General features: G+C 40.5%; 1 protein-coding gene across 3 annotated transcripts in view; it reads right to left on the reverse strand.

The window, feature by feature from the left end:
• Positions 1-15,505, reverse strand: part of HDAC7 (histone deacetylase 7) — a 322,964-nt gene that overhangs the window by 213,733 nt on the left and 93,726 nt on the right. For all 3 annotated transcript variants that reach the window (XM_040425874.1, XM_040425872.1, XM_040425876.1), the window contains one exon: positions 5,833-5,901. The gene's annotated coding sequence lies outside the window, so the exon portion shown is untranslated. Of the gene's footprint in view, positions 1-5,832; positions 5,902-15,505 lie in introns of those variants that run through there.

Below are 15,505 nucleotides of genomic sequence, written 5' to 3' on the forward strand. Positions count from 1 at the left end.
ACAGTTTATAGGTCACATTAAGGGTGGAAAAAGTTCTGAAATTATTTATCTTTGTCTCATTTTTTTTACATCACAGAAACCTGACATTTTAACAGGGGTGTGTAGACTTTTTATATCCACTGTATATCTTCTTGATCCAAGTTAGATTGTGTCGAGATTTCATTTTGTCTTGGGGTTTCTATTTATTGTCTATGGGAAGGATCATCTGTCAGAACTTTAATTATTAGATAATGATTGTTATTATTTTAGAAAATATTATTTAAGTGTACTATTTGAAGTATTTTGTGTTTTTGTATAATCGTGACAGTTTATTCATTGATATAATTGTATTGTTTGGAAGATTTACAGACTAAGGCCTCCTGCACACGACAGTATTTTTTATAACGTCCCGCAAAATGTGGTTCCGTTGTACCGTGATCCGTGCCCGTTTATTCTTCCGTGGGTCTTTGGAGGATCCATGGACATGAAAAATGAAAAAAAAATCTAAGTCAAGTTTGCCATTGAAATGATAGGAAAAAACGGACACGGATCACGGAGACGGATCACGGATGACAATCTTGTGTGCATCCGTGATTTTTCACGGACCCATTGACTTGAATGGGTCCGTGAACCGTTGGCCGTGAAAAAAATAGGACAGGTCCTATTTTTTTTACCGCCAGGAAACACGGATCACGGATGCGGCTGCAAAACGGTGCATTTTCCGATTTTCCACGGACCCATTGAAAGTCAATGGGTCCGCGAAAAAAAACGGAAAACGGCACAACGGCCACGGGGGCACAAAACGGTCGTGTGCAGGAGGCCTAATATACAGAGGTGTCCATCCTTACCTTTGCTCGAATTAGGTCATGAAACAAATTCAATACAATATTACCACATGCTGGCCTAAACCCTTGACAGACTGCAAAGCACACCACAACCACTGGGTGGCCACACAGAGACAGATACAGCATAGACATCTTGTGACACAATATCACAAAATCATGTTCTTTAGTAAAGCTTGTCATCTTACAGCACATAGCTCAGGATATGTTGAGCCAAGAGTAATAGTAAGGAAGGACACGTCTGAGATGAGTAATGCTAATTTAAAGTATGTTAGTCCACCCAATTAGGTATACTTCTGCACAAAACCATAAATGAAAGAGGTGTTCAGAAATACACAATTATCTGCATGCTCTGTGGTCAGTGAAACAAAGCAGCTCAACAATAAAAATATACCTACTAATTTCACAATTATTCAGAGCCAATGGGATAAAATTAGTAAGGTGACCATGTTCACACCAGGAACTTCTTTATCTAGTTTATTTATTTCAGTCTGAAAACACAGGACATGGATTATTCCTGACTATAAAGTGATGGTAGTAAGTAATGATTACTGTATTAACATCTAGCAGCTGTGTTTAATAAGCAATTTGTTGGATAATATGTCAGTCCACTGCCAAAAAAAGATCATGGAATCAATCATATCAGTGGCATTTTGCCATGTTTAGTGTCACTTCTCAATACCGGTGCCAATAATAAAAAGAAACAGGAACAACAACAAGTCTTTGCCTCTTTATATTTTGTGATGATTTTGTAAAAGTCCCAGAAAGAGGGTGGGGCCGGGCCCTCAATCTAGTCGTGGCACCACAGAAACATATGCACGGAAGACTAAACTTTTTGCAATAAAACAAACTTATTTAAGCTTCACATCTGTGAGAATTACAGTCTCTATGATTATACTCTTCTATATGGAGGCGCAAAAACTTAACAGTTGATAATTGGGCACACTACTGATGATGCGCTGGCTGTAGCCTCTCCTCCCCGTGACTCTATGGGATCTGGAAGTGCGAGCTGATTAGATTTGAACATGCTTGATACATTTGTTCTCAAGGGAAGTAAGCCAGGGTGTCTGGCAGCAGCTTATAAGCGTCTCCATCTTGGGAGCACATGCATGTTCAACCATGAGTCCACCATGCATACATGTAAAGGAATGGGCAGCTATCCCAAGTGTGATTACCGTGTTTAACCAAATATGCATTTGGGGTGCTTGTCGCTTTCTTAGCTTTGGATTATATTGCAGTTAGTAAACCATATTTCAATGGGTAAATGTAATTACTAGGTTGAATTTTACTAATAGTTTAGACAGATATTATTGATAGGGGAATCCTGAAACCTAAAACAAATCAACTTCTGCCAAGACCCATATTCTGCCCTATACACTTTCCTCTAAGCCGCCCCATAATCAAGCATGGAAATAATGAGTATGAGTCACCTGCCTGAGTTGTATCCCCATTGTTCCCATTTTTTTTATGTTCAATGTCATTCACTGAGAAAATTTTTCTTTTAATACAGATAATGAGAGGATTATTCTAAGACAAAAAAAAATGAGGATGCAACAAATCATACCTCAGTTTTACAAGGTTCTGTATCTGGACATCATGGACGACACCACTAAGAGTTTACATCTATATGTTGGTATCGTATATATATCTTTAAAATTGAAGTAAGAAGCTTTAATTGATGCCAAATACCCTTGCATGGGCTGGCAGCTCATTTGGTGAGCTTTTCAGCTATATTTCCTGTACATGAAGATCGACTGTATTTCTACAGAACTGAAAGAAAAATACCTGGCAAATATAAATAGGATAACTCTTTAAGTGTCACACAACTTGAAACTACAACTCTCATCATGTACCTATACTTCATGCAATATAGATACTGTAATACACACTTTTTTCTATGGTTCATCCATGGGTTTCTGGCACTGAAAGCAATTTGATTTGTAACCACACTGCATTCAAGTTATATATGCCATAAACTTTTTTATGCCTATGCATAAAATGTGGGATTATTCATGAACTTACTATTTGGGTCAAGTCAAGTTGAGCTGTGACCCTATTGCAATTTTTTGACACTTTCAAAAGGAAACCAAGGACACCAGCGAGAAGATAGCTAGGTGAAATCATTCACAGCAAATAAGGAGTACAGACGAGTGATCAAAGGAGCATACATGGCTTTACCTTTGTTGGGTCTCTGCTTCGGTTCGTTTCCAGCCTCGTAGCCACAATCTTGGTGAACTCTTACTGTATGTCTATCTGTATACTGCATCAATCTAACCTGTCTTGATGCTTTGTGTGACAATACCTTTTTAAGCAGTTTGTGGTTTGACAAACACGTCCTCAACCTGAATGCACCTTTTTTTTCTCTTACATATAAGATTTTTTTTCTTGGTTTTCTTTCGCAGTATAATTTCCGTGATGGGTTTCGAAATTAGCTATTACATGACCTCATGTCTTTTAGCCTCTATTGCTTGAAAGTAGACACACTGTTCCAAGCAACTTATGGTCTTGTATGTAAGAACATGAATAAACTTTATTATTTTCGTATTTTGGTGTTTTTAGATGTATTTGTAATTGTAAACCCCCCGTCACAGATTTTTTTAATCACCTGACATGTTATTCAGATGGGCAGAAGATTACATCAGTCGAGGTTTGTGAGCTGGACCCTCACCTACATCTTCAATATTGGGGACTTGGCCTTTGTTAAATAGCTGGACATTTTTTTGTCTCTGATTGAATCCATAACAAAGCCATTGATTTCAATATTGCTTTGTGTGTTCATAGACTAGTAAATCTTTAAACAAATCAGAAAAAAATCAAGGGGTCTTGGAAAAAAGCATAACTTGGAGCATCGAGACTCCAATGCCAAATAGGTACTGTATCACATTCTCCCAACTACAAAGTGGAATTCATGGCTGCGGTCAAGTTATGTGGCTGATGGGCTATAGGAAATTTTTAGGCATCAGAACTGCAGCATCTGAACCCCCTATAGTTATACCCCTGAAAATCTGCCTCATCTGGGAAGCTTTTTTGCCTGTGGTTTCTTAGGGTTCAAAAAGCAAAAGGAAAATGTAAACCCATCTACTATTTTTATTTCTCTGGCTTGTTATAGGCTGAGGATTAGGTTGGAAGGGTTAAACGTGGCATAAAATGATTAATATATCAAACTTCTCTTACAGATTTCTAATTAGCTACAGGGCTTGTTACCCCAGAGATAAATGAGTAATCTACTTTTAAGTCTAAGGGTGCACTGCCCAGCACCCCTGTTATCCCAGTATACATTACACAATAACGTAAGAAGATGTGAAGATAAAAATCATGTCTAAACCGTACAATGCAAGGAGAAAAAAAGTCCAGCCCTTCAGTGGAAAATATATAAAATAATATCTTCTTTATTAACATCACTTTAAAATGCATCCACATGAGGGGGAGAGAGAGAGAGAGAGAGAGAGAGAGAAACAGAGAGAAACAGAGAGAGAGAGAGAGAGAGAGAGAGAAACAGAGAGAGAGAGAAAGAGACTAGTACACAAAGGTGTGTTTTTCAACAATATATATGCATTGTGTAAGGGGTACTCTTTCTCATTATGGAGAGCCCATGGTACACTGAGTATGCGTGCACAGTATTGTAGGCCAGGCGATGCTCCTGGGTACGTGTGATCCACAGGAGCATTGTCTACTCTACAAAAGTCATCACACATATCAACTAGTCTCCATAATACAAATAGTACCTACCCAGAGGTTCCCCCTAGGGCCTTGCAACTAGAAATGTTGCTCTCACCTGCTTTTTTCTGATTAAGGGCTTTTACCCTGAAATAACTAGTTGCAGATGTGAGGCTGGCTTAGCTATTTTTCTAGCTTTGCTACATAGCCATGGTTAAAAGGCAGGAAGGAATCTCTGCCAATCTCTCTGTGTGAAAGATTATTGCTGCTGTGTTCTCCTTACTGTTTACCAGCTTGCTATGCAGCAAGTAGATATAATTATCGCTCCTTTCTATTCAGCTGAACATACATCATCTGTATAGCAAAAACAGACTCTCTCTCCAGGTAGGAATCAATTTGTATCCGAACTGAATTTTTCAAAAAAGTCAGCAAACAAAACACATCTTGCCTGTTTCTCTCATCTCTGCTGTGCACATTGGGAGTCTAGCAGGTTAACAGTGAGTGGTGTAACGGTGTAAACTGTACTATCCTTTAACATAACAGTGACCATGGAAGACAACATCATAAATCCATGGCAGAAAGTGTAGCTTGTGAATGGCAATGACTGGTTCTGAGGTTCCACAAGGTTTGCACGATGAGATACACAATTCCATAGGATTTAGAGAACCTGCTTGAGTTTAGATAAATGATATATACTGAACATTAGAGGCACACATCATAGAAGAGTTTCTTGAGGTCTAAGCATTTATTTGAAAATACCATGAAGCTATGAGAATCTTGATGACCTCAAGTGGAGGAGTACCAGGAGTAGGCATTTAAATATCCATTATTACTATCAAGCAGTGAGTTTTTGCATTTCAGCGACAATGATTCTGCATATACTGTATGATTGGGTTACATGAAAGAATTGTGTAGACTCTACAATGGACAGATAATGGAACCAACATCATACACTGAGCATCAGAATCTATGCTATATCTATATGCACATCTGGTGTTGTGATAATATTTTACAGGATGTTACTCTTTGTATAATGTTTCATAGTAATATTCAAATACAATAGAACTAAATAGGGTTTTCCAGGCTCCTAACATTGATAAGGATAGGTCATCAATATTTTATCGGTGGAGATCTGACCATTGAAGTGAATGGGAGCTGAGCTACAATAGATGTTGAACGGAGCTGTGCTCCCGGCGCAATGATCTAGCTAACTGAGGTTTCAAAGTGCGAGACTTCGCTCTATTAGCATGACGAGGGGATTCAACAAGACAACACTTGGAACATGGAATATATTGTATTATTGTACTTTGAAACATCCATATCCAGTAGGATCTGGGACATATACTGTACATACCGTAACATCAAAGCTTTATTCCATTGACTTCAGCCTTTACTTTGTATGGCCGTCTTTGGTCATGTAGAACTAGACAAAAACATAAAAAAGTGAATCCTGGCATGAGAAATGCTGAATATTTTACACATAACTCTATCATTTATAGTATATGTATATATCTTGTAATGAATTGTAACAGGTCTTTCTGACTTATAAGTAAGCAGTGAGATTTCTTAATTTTTTATTTTAGGAAGCAGAATAGCCCAGCAAACAATGGGAGGCAGCAGAAATCAGACAGTATGGAACCAAGATGCCAAAATGGCAGTAGGAAGCTCAAGGCCGTCTTACACAATCAATAGCTGTTGGCCATTTGGCCAACAAGCTACACTCCCTCCTGGCTCCCTCATACACAACATGTTCGGTTTGGCTGAAGCTTTATGTGTATTCAGTGGGGAGAGAGGAGAAAGCCACTGCCAGCCACTTCCAATGGCAGGTTATCTCCCATGAGAACAAAAGGATAGCTAGAAGATATTCATATCACCTGATCTGATCCTTCTCTCGCCTGAAATCCTCTGTCAGGGGAGAGTCGGGAGCTCTCCCATTATACTGTCAGGCAATAGCGCTGTTCTTGGCGGGTTTGACCAACCATAAACTAATGTGTATGGGGGTCTTTAGCCAGGAGGCTTATATAGTAGCAGCATAGTCTTGGTCTGACCTTTTGCTCAACATTTTTCTACACTGAAAACAAAGTGCCCTCTTGTCTTTTATCATTTCTGTGTGGAGACTTTTTGGCACACACGCTGGTTTCAAGCAGGAACTTTTACAAAAAGAAATTCATGCCAATTCTCAGGTTTTGAAGAGATTTATTTTGCTCTGCAATCTGGATCATGGCAAACCAGATGATATGGTATATTTGCATTTTTCAGAGTAATTTGTTACATTTCCTCAAAAAAGACTGGTGTCTAAAATGAGAACATTATGGCTTTGGACATGCTTGTGTACCTGGTGGTGAAATAGGGTTGTGATTAATGACAGATCGGTATCAGACCCTGTTCTTTAGCAACATGAAAAACCAATACTGATCGAATTTTAATTGGTCTTTTTTCTCCCACAATAGGGAAAATGATGTGCAGTATTAGGGTTTCCGAGATTAAGATGGTTCTTTGAGACCAGGAACCCCTTTTGATATTGCCATGCAGTATGCAGGAATAAAAATAAAAAAAGACTCCCCTGTCTCTGGCACTCTGGTTCCAGCACCACTCTCCCACCTCCTTTGCTTAACTTCCTTGCTGGACAGGAAATGTGACAAGGGATCTACAGGCACATGACTGCTGCCAGCCAATGACCTCAGCAGTGACATGTGCACCAACGGCTCGTGACTGCAGTCACCAATGAGACCACTGATTGGCCAGCAGTGATGACATGTGTGTAGATGACATCAAACTTCCAAAGCAGAGAAGGAGGTGAGTCTCTACAAGTGCCACTTCATAGTGTTATATACTGATACCAAGGAAATTAAATGTACACTTGGATTTTCTGACATTTATTATGGTTGTGTTTATTATGAAACTTGGTCAAGAGTGAGAGACACACCAAGATAAATTGTCTTGCACCTGTTAACCTTATGGTTTCCTTTTTTCAGAGAATTACTGAAAATACCTGGTTGTCTACAAGACTGCAATACATAAAAAAATAAAAAATTAACTTTAAAGAGTACCTTTCATCAGTTTAGCCATAGTCTAATTATGGTCTTACCTTATAGGGCGGCCCCCACTGATGCCATGTTTTTCCAAAGATCCCCCGTTTGTGCGCTGTTGGCCGCGTTGATTTCGGCGCCCTATATTATAATGAGGCGACTCGGTTATACTAGGTGGAAACTCGCAGTTTTGTTCATTCTCCCTGGCTAAGAGCGGTGCGCTCTGATTGGATGCGCGTTCGAAGCCAGAGAGAAGAGAACCGACCCCAGTGAAACTGTGAGTCTCCGCCTAGTATAACCGAGTCGGCTCATTATAATATTAGGCGCCAAAATCAACGGGGCCAAGAGCAGATAAACGGGAAAAAAAAAGTGCCATGGCATCAGTGAGGGCCACCCTACAAGGTTAGACCATAATTAGACTAGGGCTAAACTAATGAAAGGTCCTCTTTAAAGGTGTTATCCAGACTTTTAAACCTAAGTTGGTTCAGGCGATGCCTCCTTTTCATTATTTACATAGGTCCATACTATACAACATGGTACTTTTCATAGAATCTGTGCAATTGCAGCTTTGTCCAATTTATTTGAGTTGGACCCCATAAATTGGTTATTGATGACCTGTTATAAAGATAGGCTATCGGTTTAAAAAAAAAAAACTGTATAAGGGTAGGTTCACATGACTAGAAAAGGAAACGGTGATGTGAACCTACCTTTACCCCTTTAACACTTCTTGGCTCATTCTATTACATTTTTGTCATGTATTTTAAAGTTATGAAAACTTTGATTTGGCTGCTTTTCTGAATTTCCCAAAGAATATCCCTTTATGACGAATTACTTCATCATGAAGCTAATTTCTTTGTAAGTAGCAGGCGCAATGACGGGGAACGGCGATTGCACCACCCCCTGCCATTGAACCCCTCAGATGCCGCCTTCATCGCTGAGGGCTTTCAGGGGTAAAAAAAATTTGAATAATACTCACATCATCCATTTGAGCATGAAGAGGCCACAGCAGCCATCATTTTTGGCAGATCTCACACAAATTCTCGCTCATGGTGACGTATGACGTTACCATGCTGGCCGGCATGATGACGTCATCACTCACTGCACAAGATTTTGCACAGGATCCTCAATCAAGATGACTGCGGCAGCCTCTTCTCGCTCAAACAGATGAGGTGAGTATGCCTTTCTTACACCATTTTAGGGAAAATTGATTAGTTACCACGTAGTACAAGGAAATTCGGCTTTGTGGCGAATCTAATTTTCCCTGAAATTCGTATCAAAGTCCACTGCATATCAGGGGCATTGCTAGGTTAAAACATTCGGGGCCTGGGACTCTGATGTTTTGTCATGCCTGCCATCTAGATACATCTGAATCTAATGCCCTGCAAGAGCTGAAGGACCTGTGATGACATCACAGTCCATGTGATCAGTTCTAAATGCAGTAGCTAAAAAGGACCTGCGATGATGTCACCATCATGTGACCAGTGCAGGAGAGGATGGCTCAGCAGTGAAAAGTAGTCCTGGGAAGAAGCTGAGGCGATGTCTGTACATGAGGAGAGGTAAGTGAAGGGGTAGATCACTCAGTGTGAGAGACAGAGCAATCTTGGGAGTTGTAGTTATTTAACTGGGACTGTATGTTAGGGCTGAAGGTAGGGAAGTTATTAACATGGGACAGTGGGGTGGAGTGATGTTATTTACATGGGACTAAAAGTTGAGGGGATGATGTTTTTACATGGGAATGCATGTTGGAGGTTGCTGGGGCAGGGTGATGTTATTTACATTGGACTATATGTTGAAGGCGGCTGTGGGAGGGAGTGATATTATTAAATGGGATTGAATGTTAAGGGGTAATGTTATTTACATGGGACTGCATTTTGGATGTGGCTGGGGACGGGGTGATTTTATTTACATGGTACTGTATGTTGAAGGTGTCTGGGGGAGTACTTATGTTATTTACATGGGACTGTATGTTGAAGGCGGCTGGGGAGGGGGTAATGTTCTTTACATGGGACTGTATGTTAAAGGCGGCTTGGAGGGGGTGATGTTATTTTCTTGGGACTGTATTTTGGAGGGGGCTGTAGATAGAGAGGGATGTTATTTAGATGGGACTGTATATTGGAGGGGGCTGGAGAGATGGTGTGATGGTATTTACATGGGACTCTATGGCGGGGTGAGGGAAATAATGATATTTACATGGGACTGTATGATGGAGGGGCTGAGGAATTATAATTTCTGAGGACACTAAACAGAGGAATATAAATACAAGGGGCACTGCAGGGGGCATTATAAATACTGGGGTCACTTCAGGGCGAGCATAATAACAGTAGGGGGCATTATAAATACTGGGGGGCATTTTAAATCCAGGGGGAATTATAGACATTCTTATTACTACTGCGGGCTCTATAGGAGGGACATAGATCCACCTTATTTCTACTAAGAGCACTATGGGGGGCCTTTTTACTACTGAGGGGTCTGTAGAGAGCCTTACTACCACTGGGGGAACAATAGAGGACTTATTTCTACTGGGGGCTCTTTGAGGGCATTATTAATACTGGGGGGCTCTTCTACTAATGGAGGCATTCTTGGGGAACACTATCACAGTTGGGGGCACTGTAGGGGGCAGTATTACTAATAGGGGCATTCTAGAAGGGAATTACTATTGGTGGGACTATGAGGAGCACTATTACTATGGGGAAGATTATCTGTATGGCACTCATTTTTCTACAGCATAGTACTTGGGGTACAGAAAAGTAAGGAAGCTAAGATGTCTGTGTGTTACACTCTGCAGAGACGACGTGGCTAAAATAAGTTGTCCAGACCGAATGGAGAAGATGATGACAGAGAAGATCTACATCAGAGGAGATGTCACCTGGGAGGCCCTGGATGTGAGAGGTATGTGCTGCTGTATAGCAAGAACAGCAAAATGTTTCTGGGGGGGGGGGGGGGGGGGAGTGTTGGTCGACTTAGAGAACTGGGCCATATGCATTGGGGCTTGGGTCCCGGATCATTTGAGACCCTAGCAACGCCCTTGCTACAGATACTTCAATTCGCTCAACCCTAATTCTAATTCCAAACACAAAGGGAAAAATGTAAATGTTTTCCACAAGCCACATCTCATGCACAAATTGGCAACTTTTTGCCGTTTTGTAATTTTACTGTTACTCTTTCAAAGTGAGAAAAATTGGATTGTGTTTAGCAGTGGGAACATGGCTTCCCAAGGCCCACAGATTTATTATCATAATTTACAATAGAAATTGGCATATTGTGGTGCAAATCTACATCTGGTCATAGCAGGTGGTAGGTTTGCTCTTCTGGTGCACAAACAGCTAAAATATGTGCCAAAATTACTATGAGGTGTGCACCTCTAATTAAATTAGTGGTATCTTACTCCAGCTCCCCTCAGATTAAGACCACATCGGTTATCCCATGACTAATATAAGAAATCATCATTTAGTACAAGACAACCTCTTTCTAACAAAGCTAGAACCAGCCCTGTACCTCACATGGATCCAGAGATCTCCCCACAAACTCTGAGCCATTTCTCTTGCATCAAACATAAAAGAGATGGAAACGCCAAGAGACCACATTACAAGTCAATGGAACCTGGCGGGCGGTCACAGTTCAGGGTCATTGTATGATCCGCCAGAGCGTCTTGGCTTTTATTATACACAAAATCCATGAGGCAGTGTTAATAGAGCCTTAGCCAAGAATGGTCTCATCGGTGAGGTCTGAGAGTTGGATAAGATGGATCCTTTAATTTGCAATGTAAGGCTATTTATTGGGTGCTTGTAGGCTTCCACTCTTACTCCTGTTCTTGTCAGTAAAGAGGTGATTGTGTATGTGTCATTATCTCTCCCTTAAAATGAATGCAAATGTACTTTTTTTTTTTAACACTGTGAGAGTCCTACAGCCATACTTGTACATTTCTGATCCATCCTACGTTTCTACTCCTAAGATCATGGTAAACATTTAAAGGGCATCTGTCAGCAGATTTGTACCTATGAAACTGGCTGATCTGTTACATGTGCACTTGGCAGCTGAAGGCATCTGAGTTAGTTCACATGTTCATATGTGCTCGCATTGCTGAGAAATATGATGTTTAATATATGCTCTAGGAGGGGGCATTGCCATTACACTTAGAGGCTCAGCTCTCTTTGCAACTGCTGCGCCCTCTGCACTTTGATTGACAGGACCAGGCAGTGAAAATGTCATCACACCTGGTCCTGCCAATCAAAGTGCAGAGGGTGCAGCAGTTACAGAGAGAGCTGAGCCTCTAAGTGTAATGGTAACGCCCCTGTTGCTCCTAGAGGCTAATTTGCATATATTAAAACATCATGTTTCTCAGCAGTGCGGGCACATATGGACATGGGACCAACACAGATGCCTTCAGCTGCCAAGTGCACATATAACAAGTCAGCCAGTGTCATAGGGACAAATCTGCTGACAGATTAAATATACTTTAAATGTTGAAGGAATTTTTTATTTTTCTACATTAATATACAGTATATATAATGTCTTACATAGTTACATAGTATGATAGAAAAAAGTCATATGTTCATGAAATTCAACCATTGTTTGAGAACGGACGTGGAATAAGGGAAGAGGAGTGAAAAACAAGAATTCTACACTTGTCATGAGCATTAAGGTATTTAGTTGTAAGAAATCTTTGAAACTTTTTTTCAAAACCGTCTCACTGTTCCTGTCACCACGTCCCGAGGTAGACTATTCCACAGATTTACAATTCTTATGGGGAAGAAGCCTTGACACCTATAGAGACTGAACTTTTTCTTCTCCAGTCGGAGGCAGTGCCCCCTTGTCTTTTAAGGGCATTTTACATGGAACAGTTTTTCACCGTATTTTTTGTATGGCCCATTGATATATTTGTATAGGTTAGTCATGTCCCCCCTTAGAGGTCTCTTCTCAACACTAAATCAATCTAACTCTTTAAATCTTTCCACATAACTAAGACCCTCCATGCCCCTTATCAGTTTAGTCGCTCTCATTTGTACTTTTTCCAGCTCCAGGACATCTTTTCTAAGGACTGGTGCCCAGAACTGAACGGTATATTCCAGATGAGGCCGCTCTAACGCTTTGTAAAGTGCTAATATTACATCCCTGCCCCACGAGTCCATGCCTCGTTTAATGCATGACAATATCCTGGTGGCCTTAGAAGCAGCTGATTGACATTGTGTGCTGTAATTTAGTGTATAATGAAAATTAATTATGGTGAGAAGTCAACTTTGAAAAAAAAAATTACTAGTAATAATAATTAATATGCAAGCATATCCTCCAGATATGCCATCAATATCAGATCAGTAGGGGCTGGACACCCAGCACCCCAACCCACCAGCTGTTTTGAGAAGCCACAGTGATGGAAACTATAAAGGGGCCATGCCAGGGTACTGCAGCTCAAGTGAATGGGAGTTGAACTAAAATATGCTGGCTTCAGAAACTACGCAGTGTATGTATAGTTTCTTATGCAGTTGATCAGCTGATCGGTGGTGCCATGTCCCAGCCGTCTCGTAGATGAAGTCTTTAGCAGAAACCTGGCCTTATCCGTATGGCTCAGCAACATGGCTAAGCTGATAACTCAAAAATTAGATTGTACATGGCAAAAGTTTAACTTTAAGTTGGACTTTACATCGTAATTTGCTGAATATGGTATCAAAGGGCAAACACAGCAGACCATGTGAGCAATCACTTCAGCTGTTAAAGAAACACGGATCTGCCTTGTAGGATTTTTGTTCTTCTCACAAAGATCTAATCGCTCCTTAGCTCCCATCTATTGAAACAAGCATTTTATTCTTGGGTTCCAATCCCTCAATCATCAATAAGGTCTAGCAGGTTTTGAATCAAAGTTACAGTTTAGACCAGGCATGCGTAACCTGTGGCCCTCCAGCTGTTGCAAAACTAAAGCCCCCAGCATGCATTGACAGCCTACAGCAGGGCATGGTGGGAGTTGTAGTTTTACAACAGCTTGAGGGCCACAGGTTGCGCATCCCTGGTATAGACCCTAGTGGCAAGTGATTTGCTCCAAAGGCAGCACCAAATGGATTTTTCTCCTGAACTTTTAGGGGACCCTTAGGGGCTGGACCCATTAGGAGATCCTCTGGTATTATGGTGGGCCAGTCCAACCCTGTGTATCAAATGGGCACTCTTCTGGCATAGATTTGGCTATTAAAGTCTATAGGAACAGTATGTTGGGATGGAAGATTTTCCCAGCGTGTACACTCAATGGGGGTCGTTTACAAAGACTGGCATTTTACACCTGTCTTTGATTCCCCCCTGCACTGCCAGAGGATGCGCTTTTTTTACAATTTATTTATTCAGTTTTTTGTTCCAGATATTGATATGTTGTCAAATTTTTCACACATATTTGTATTATTTTTTATATTTATTTTTTATAATGCTGCTGAAATATGGCAAAAAAGGGTACTAATAATACGAATACATCCATTCACATATCTTTTAGACTGAAATAACAATTAATCCAATTAAATGTCTTGGCACTCTTTTGCCAAAACATAATTAATATAGATCTGTAATATGAAAGTTTGAATGAGCCTTAGTGGCCTATGGGGGAAATCACGCACAGTACACAGTTTAAATTTCTGTGCTGAATATTTCTGCAGCATTTTCTATGTGTTGTATTTTTTTGGTGAAATGTAGAATTTCATCTTAGCCTTAAATGCTATGTGAAATTCCGCTTGAGGCTTTTGCTTCAGAATTAGGGCTCATGCACACAACCGTTGGCTGTTTTGCGGTTCACACAACGCGGATACCGGTTCTATCGTTCTATAGTTCTATCCTTGTCCATAATGGGGCAAGAATAGGACATGCTCTATAATTTTGCGGATAGCACGGGGCGGATGCGGACAGCACACGGAGCGCTGTCTGCATTTTTGTGTTCTATTAGAGTCCTTAAAGGGGTTGTCTCACTTCAGTAAGGGGCATTTATCCTGTAGAGAAAGTTAATACAAGGCACTTACTAATGTATTGTTATTATCCATATTACTTCCTTTGCTGGCTGGATTCATTTTTTCATCACATTATGCACTGCTCGTTTTCATGGTTACAGACCACCCTGCAATCCATCATTGGATCTGTCGTTTAGGGACCTCAAAATACATACTGGCTGACAAATACTGATGCTAAATAGTGACCATGTGGAAGTAGCCTATGGCTCGTATGTCCTGCTTCATCTAGGCCAGTGATTGCTAACCTCCAGCTATGGTGAAACCAGGGGTGAGATTCAAATTTTTAACAACAGGTTTCCTACTTGCGACACGCGACATCACGACACATGTTTACATATGCATACACCATATATATGCAACACACATACACATAAATACACCATATATACACTACACACACATACCACCCAACTAAGGAGCTAAACTATGGAATGGAAGCGCTCATCTGTAGCTGCCGCTGCAATTTTAACAACTGGATCTGGAGAACATGAGGGAACTGGCTGAATCCCATGCCTGGGTGAAACTACGACTCCCAGCATGTTCCATTCATTTCTATGGAGTTCTGAGAACAGCCAAGCAAGTATACATCTTGGGAGTCGTAGTTTTACCACTTTTATCTCAAAATATGTTTATTGTGTTCCTGAATTTTTACATGAAGCAAAGCACAATTGTGTTATTTATGAAATAACGGCATGACCATGACATCACCGCTATGGATCAGAACTGCTGCAATACAACTAGGAGAGAGCTGAAGAAACGAAGTGACCTGTAACCACCGGAAAGCAAATAGAACTTGTATGGAGGGGAAAAGAATGTTGTTGTAACATATTTCTATTGTTTTTGGTGTGGTCTTTTTAAACAGATTTAAAATGTGGAATTGAATCCATTTGCAGTCCAGATGAACTAAATGTACTGAAGCCAAGCAAAATAAAGTGATATTATTGAAGTTCTCAATGAATGTAATGTTTCCAGACACAATGCTCCATGCCCATGACATACTGGTCCAAGGAAATAGATTCAGTTT

The sequence above is a fragment of the Bufo bufo genome, chromosome 3 (assembly GCF_905171765.1).
Source record: "Bufo bufo chromosome 3, aBufBuf1.1, whole genome shotgun sequence".
Lineage (NCBI taxonomy): Eukaryota > Metazoa > Chordata > Amphibia > Anura > Bufonidae > Bufo > Bufo bufo.